This window comes from Heloderma suspectum, chromosome 17 (genome assembly GCF_057233095.1).
Source record: "Heloderma suspectum isolate Gila_16-S chromosome 17, 16-S_ref, whole genome shotgun sequence".
Lineage (NCBI taxonomy): Eukaryota > Metazoa > Chordata > Lepidosauria > Squamata > Helodermatidae > Heloderma > Heloderma suspectum.
Window position 1 is genome coordinate 18036396 of NC_139474.1, and position 7214 is coordinate 18043609.

Consider the following 7214-nt stretch of genomic DNA (forward strand, 5'->3'; position numbering starts at 1 on the left):
ATTAAGGAAACATCTTTTAAATTCGACAAGTGACGGAGCAAAGAGGCATCTCCTTGCTTGATGGCTGCAACAGTAAAATACAGAGAATCATACCTACATTAATGTTCCAGATGTCAATGCGTATGTATAACCACATCACCAGTGCAGTCAGGCAAGGTACTGAGAAAGCTGACTGTGGGGGAAGATATATACTGGGTTTTTTGGAGGGGGTCACCTGTAAGAAACTATCCACAGTCTCCCCAACAGGAGCAGCATTAAGGGAACGTCTCTGTTTTAGGACTAATTCTTACTCTGGTGGTAAATCTGCATCTGGGCTGTATTGCCTCAAAATGCAGGTCTAACCTTAGCTACTTGAAGGATGTCCCTCCATATAAAAGAAAATCCCTCCACATAGAAGGGAAAACTAGCAGGGCAGGGAAATTACTATGCTAGAACTCCTCTCACAGACATCTGTTTCTCTGTGTGCAAGGATTTTGTTTTGATTTTAGAGAAGCATCCTTCAATCATACGAGATCCCCCCATCCCCACCTAGCGTTCAGTGACGCAGCCTAGACCAGCCGTCATAATAACAGCCGGGCCTTAATGCAGAGTTAAGGGCTGCTGTTACATCAGCAACAGGTAGACCAATCAGTTCTCTCTGCCCTCTCCCTTATTGTGGCACGTCTGAAAATGCTGAGCTCACGTCAGCAAACTGAGCCACGCTTCAGACTTCAAATGTCTTGGATGTTGATGTTCAAAATGGCTTGGATCACAGCTGCTGTTTGCAAGGAGTCAAGTCACAGCATGTCTGGAAACTTTTGCCGAGTCATGCTAATTAATAAAGCTTGAGTCATTTAAACTACCGCTGCAATTAGTTATGAAAAACAGCAGTGAGTCACCAATAGTATTAATGCTACTATATTAAGGCTGGTACAAAACAACAGATTAAGAAGGCAAAGTTCCTAGTCTCCCTCCTGGCAGGGAGAGCTTTCACCTAAAATAGGCTGGTGCTTTGGTATAATCCCTTTTGCCTTCACTCCCACCCACAACTGGAATGTGGCCCCCGAGCGCTTCTCCGAAATGGGATTTGGCCCTTGGACTGAAAGAGGTTTAATACCTCTTTGTAAACGGATTTTATTTTTTGCATGCACCTATGCCCAGCATAACCCGTGCCGCAATTCAAAGCACATTCAGCAGCACTGGATAGAGAGGTGGAGGAGAAAGCAGCTGGGATCCAGCGTGCTCCTGGAGTCTGAGCTACACTGGGTGGCGATGAGAGGAAGCGCCTTTTCAGTGGTATCCCCTCACCAGTTATGAAATGCCCTCCTGGAGAGGCTCACCTGGCATCTACTTCAACATCTCTCTGGCACCAGGCAAAAGATCTCAGGTGCTTCCAGGTGGAGGGTTCCTAGTACTACCGATCAAAACACTTTGTGCAGCTATTCTATCTTTTCCTCCTCAAGAGATTTTTTTTTTTTTGACCAAAAAAAAAAGCCAGAAGAAGCAGTGGGAAAACCCACGAGGGTTACATATTGAAGACATCATTGTCTGGACCTCTAGTAAAATTCTGCACATGAGGCAGTGATGGCATGATAAAAAACGTCGTCTTATTTTCTCAGGTCTTTCAAAATAATGTGTTTTAATATCGCAATCTCTGCATTTTGTGGTGGTTTTAGCATGGTGGCTTTTTTTCTTTGCTCTGCAAACATTATTCTTGCGACTCTCCATATTATATGATGGCTGCTGATAGAGCATTCACCTTGGCTGTTCTCTTTTACATAGGCTTTATGCTGTTATCAACTGCTGTTTTATTGGAATAGTTGTTTTTATTAGTACGTTGCCCAGAGACCTTTGGTTACTGGGTTACTTAGAAGTGAAGTGAAGAAATAAGATGATCAGTGAACTTTGCATCCATGTGTGTGCACTGATGTACATGCACTGTACTGAAAGAGCGGCAAACCAGAAAGGGCTGGCAAGCCGGATGATGGCACTGGCCATGGCCAAGTTCCTAGCTTAGGGCAGCATGTGAAGCCACTCAGATGGCGCAGGGAAAAGCGGCAGCTATTCCCGGTGCTGCCCAACTCCTCCACTGCCCCCATTCCCAGTCACCTGCATCCCTATTGTTATCTCTGATCTAAGATTGCAAATCAGCGGGGATTCCTCTAGGGGCCGATGCTTGGAGGCTCTGCAGGCCAGACGCGGAACTCCACGGGCCGCGGGTTCCACATCCCTGCTCTGCAGCCCAACATGCCTCCCTTCTCACAGATTTCAGGGCAGTGGGCATCGCCCAACACCATCCCCAAAGGCTATTGGGACGTGAGACAGGAGCTATGATGAAGAGAGCCAGCTGGAAGTTATGCAGCCACATGGGTGCTATAATTAAAAATGCATGGGAAGAACCAGACCAACCAGAATTCGAACTTCCCTTGCCTCCTCTCAAGTTTGATATCTCCAAAAGGTATGTAATCACCTGGCAGTTCCCACACATAGTGGTTGAAGGGCAGAAAAGAATGTTTGACCCTTTCTGGAGTCAGCCCTTTCCTTAATGAGTTTTTACAGGAGACCACGCCTTCTTCCTCCACCTTTGATGGAAACTGCTGCCTTATATAGATAGGATCCATTGAGAGACAAGCAGATCTTGGCAACCTCTTCCTACCATCAGACGTACAAGCCAAGCTGAGGGAGAGATGTCTAAACACCAGACGGCAGGGGTGGAGGAAAAAGGACTGGAGGTCTCAAGTGAAGGTAAGGTGTGACCTATGCTTCTAGTGCCAGCTGGGGCATTCATTCCTTCCTTCCTTCCTTCATTCCATTCACAGCCTGCCTTTTGGCCATCATGGAATGCAAAGTGGTGTACATAGGATACCCAGGTATCCTATTCTGCTGGTGCTTAGGCTCATGGAGGGAAAGGGGAAGCAGTCAAACAGAGACTCTCCCAGGCTGGTTGAGTCAAGCCAAGTCAGAACAGGCAAAGCCCAGTCAAGGAAGTCCACATCCAGCCAAAACAGGCCCCTCTAAGCCAGAGTCAGCACTGTGGGCAGCTCCCAGCCGATCCCAGCCGATCCCATCAGAAGAGACGTTGGGTCCTTCCAGACAAATTGCTCCTGGTGCAGCTTTCGTGCCCTCCACATGGTTTGGACTTCAACTCCCATCATCCCCAGCCAGTATAGCCAGTGGTCAGGGACGCTGGGGGCTGAAGTCCAAAACATCAGGATGGCATCAGGTCCAGGAAGGGCATCCTGGTGCCACTGATCAAAAGGCGTGGTGCCCCAGTTCCATCTTTTCCTTCTTAATGGATTTTTCTCCATCTTTTCAAAGAGAAAAGATGGAAATTACAGAAGGAGTGGTGTACTGGACCCAGGCGAATGTGGACAGGGAGACATGTTTCTCCCTCTCTCAAAATACTAGAACCCAGGGTCATCCCATGAAGCTGATGGTGGGGGATTCAGGCCAGATCAAAGGAAGGGCTTTTTCACACAGCGCTATAGTTAAACTATGGAACTCGCTACCACAGGATGTAGCGATGGCCACTAATTTGGATGGATTTAAAAGGGGGTTAGATAAATTCCTGGAGGAATTTGGCTACTAGTCTTGATGGCCATGTGCTACCTCCAGTACCAGAGGCAGTGAGCCTATGTACACAAGTTGCTGGGGAACACAGGTGGGAGGGTGCAGTTGCTCTCACGTCCTGCTTGTGGGTCTCCCGTGGGCAGCTAGTTGGCCACTGTGTGAACAGAATGCTGGACTGGATGGACCCTCGGTCTGATCCAGCATCAGGGCTCTTCTTATGACTTGCAATGATACAGCACCCGTGCTTTTTTTTAATTAGCAGGTAAGCTGACATCTTCTGCCACTCCGGCTGGCTTTCCTGTTGCCTGTGAGTTTAGCTGCAATCCTCACTAGCTGGGGGGAAATGAATTTTCCTAGAAAGAATATATCGTTCCCTCTTGGAATGCAAATTATTTGGGGAGGGGGTGGGTGTCTTGGTCTTCAATGGGCAATGAAGACCAATTAGCTTGACAAAAGAGCTGCTCCTGATGGAGAGGAAAATTCCCAGAACTGGTTTGTTGATATGGATCAACAGAGCTGCTACACTTTTGGACTCTCCTCGGGAGTGTCGCTATGAAGACTGTCGCGATGAGCGCCTGCACTTCCAAACTGACCACACCACTGCACAGGAGGGTTGCGAAACGGAAGACGTCAACGACATCTGCACCCCACATAAAACTCAGTGAATGAGGCAGGGCGATTGCGTGTTAAAAGCCTTGCCTGGAAGCACCTATTTCTTTATTATTTGTTTGTTTTAGGTATTTTTATCCCGCTCCTCAGCCCAGGCGGTTCCTGGAGCGGCAGATGCGCAATCAGTGTAACCTGCAGGCTTGCAATCTAAAAAGGCATGACGCACGAGGTTTAGGGCAGGGCCCCCCCACCTTTTTGGACCCCTGAGTACATTTGGGAATTTGAGAAACTGCTGTGGGCGCCACCACAAAATGGCTTCCCTGGAGGACGTGGCGAGTCACATAATGGCTGTGTGGGAATTAGCAAGGCTATGTGTAATTGCTAGAAAGTTGTATTTTCATATGTAGGCATTTCATATGTATTCACTGCTATAGTTGAGACAGCCAGTGTGGCGTAGTGGCGAGAGTGTTGGACTAGGAGCTGGGAGATCCGGGTTCTAGTCCCCGCTCGGCCATGGAAGCTCACTGGGTGACTTTGGGCCAGTCACACACTCTCAGCCCAACCCACCTCACAGGGTTGTTGTTGTGAGGATACAATGGAGAGGAGGAGGATAATGTAAGCCGCCTTGGGTTCTTTGCAAGAGGAAAAAAGGCGGGGTATAAATGCAATCAATCAGTCAATCAATCAATAGTTGCTGACAAATCCATGTACATATATTTTAAAAAACGGGAATTTTTTTTAAACTTTGTGGGTGCCCACGGGCTCCACATTGGGTTCCCCTCCATAGACTCCTGGTTTAGGAGGTCATGACCCCACCCCCGGGCACCGACCAGACCCAGGAATTACCATGACTAAGCACCCACCTCTCTTTTGCAACACTAGGCTAAATCCTGGCAATGGATAAGGACAAGCAGGTGCAGAGTGCAATCCTGTTTTTGCCAGGAATTAGAGCAGGCTTCCCCAACCTGGTGCCTTTGAGATGTTTATTTGATTCATTCATTCATTCATTCACTCATTTCTAAACCGCCCAATAGCTGAAGCTCTCTGGGCGGTTCACAAAAATTAAAACCCCAAAGCGCAAGATAAAACAATATAAAATATAAAAGCATTAAAACCATAATATAACAATACAGCCAGAATAAAACCAGAATAAAACCTAGCAGCAATGCAGAGATGCTAAACTGCCTGGGAGAATCAAAAGGTTTGACCAGAAGCAATACAGTGTAGGTGTCAGGCAAACATAGGTGCCAGGGTGTTTAGGACTCCCACCCCAGACACACACCATGCCGTTTCAGAAGCTTGCTGAACGGGTTCGCTGGTTCTGGACCAGTGGCGATCAGATCGACCTCTTGTTGTTGTTGTTCAGTCGTTCAGTCGTGTCCGACTCTTCGTGACCCCATGGACCATAGCACGCCAGGCCTTCCTGTCCTGCGCTCTCTCCCGGAGCGTGCTCAAGTTCATATTCATTGCATCCGTGATGCTATCTAGCCATCTCATCCTCTGCCGTCCCCTTCTCCTTTTGCCTTCAGTCTTTCCCAGCATCAGGGTCTTTTCCAGGGAGTTTTCTCTTCGCATTAGGTGGCCAAAATATTGGAGCTTCACCTTCATTATCTGTCCTTCCAATGAGCACTCAGGGTTGATTTCCTTTAGGATGGACTGATTTGACCTCCTTGCAGTCCAGGGGACTCGTAAGAGTCTTCTCCAGCACCACAGTTCGAAAGCATCAATTCTTCGGCGCTCAGCCTTCCTTATAGTCCAGCTCTCACAGCCATACATTACTACTGGGAAAACCATAGCTTTGATTAGACGGACCTTTGTCGGCAAGGTGATGTCTCTGCTTCTTACTATGCTGTCTAGGTTGGCCATAGCTTTCCTCCCAAGGAGCAAGCGTCTTTTAATTTCATGGCTACAGTCACCGTCTGCGGTGATCTTGGAGCCCAAGAAAGTAAAATCTGTCACTGCTTCCATTTCTTCCCCTTCTATATGCCAGGAAGTGATGGGGCCAGATGCCATGATCTTAGTTTTTTTAATGTTGAGTTTCAAACCAGCTTTTGCACTCTCCTCTTTCACCCTCAACAAGAGGCTCTTTAGATCCTCTTTGCTTTCTGCCATTAGGGTGGTATCGTCTGCATATCGGAGGTTGTTGATAATTCTCCCAGCAATCTTAATTCCGACCTCTGATTCATCCAACCCGGCATTTCTCATGATGTACTCTGCATATAAGTTAAATAAGCAGGGTGACAATATGCAGCCTTGTCGTACTCCTTTCCCAATTTTGAACCAATCGGTTGTTCCATGTCTGGTTCTTACTGTTGCTTCTTGACCCTCGTACAGGTTTCTCAGGAGACAGGTAAGGTGGTCTGGTACTCCCATCACTTTCAGAATTTGCCACAGTTTGTTGTGATCCACACAATCAAAGGCTTTAGCGTAGTCAATGAAGCAGAAATAGACGTTTTTCTGGAATTCTCTTGCTTTCTCCATGATGCAGCGAATGTTGGCGATTTGATCTCTGGTTCCTCTGCCTCTTCTAAACCCAGCTTGTACTTCCGGTAGTTCTCGGTTCACATACTGCTGAAGCCTAGCTTGTAGGACTTTGAGCATCACCTTGCTGGCATGTGAAATGAGCGCAATTGTGCGGTAGTTTGAACACTCTTTGGCGTTGCCCTTCTTTGGAATTGGAATGTAAACTGACCTTTTCCAGTCTTGCAGCCACTGTTGAGTGTTCCAGATTTGTTGGCATATTGAATGCAGCACTTTAACAGCATCATCTTTTAGGATTTTAAATAGCTCGGCTGGAATACTGTCATCTCCGCTAGCTTTGTTGTTACTAATGCTTCCTAAGGCCCACTTGACTTCACTCTCTAGGATGTCCGGCTCAAGTTCAGTGACTGCACTATCATGGCTATCAGGGACATTCAGATCTTTCCTGTATAGTTCTTCTGTGTATTCTTGCCACCTCTTCTTAATCTCATCTGCTTCTGTTAGGTCCCTGCCTTCTTTGTCCTTTATCATGCCCGTCTTTGCACAAAACATTCCCTTGAGATCTCCAATTTTCT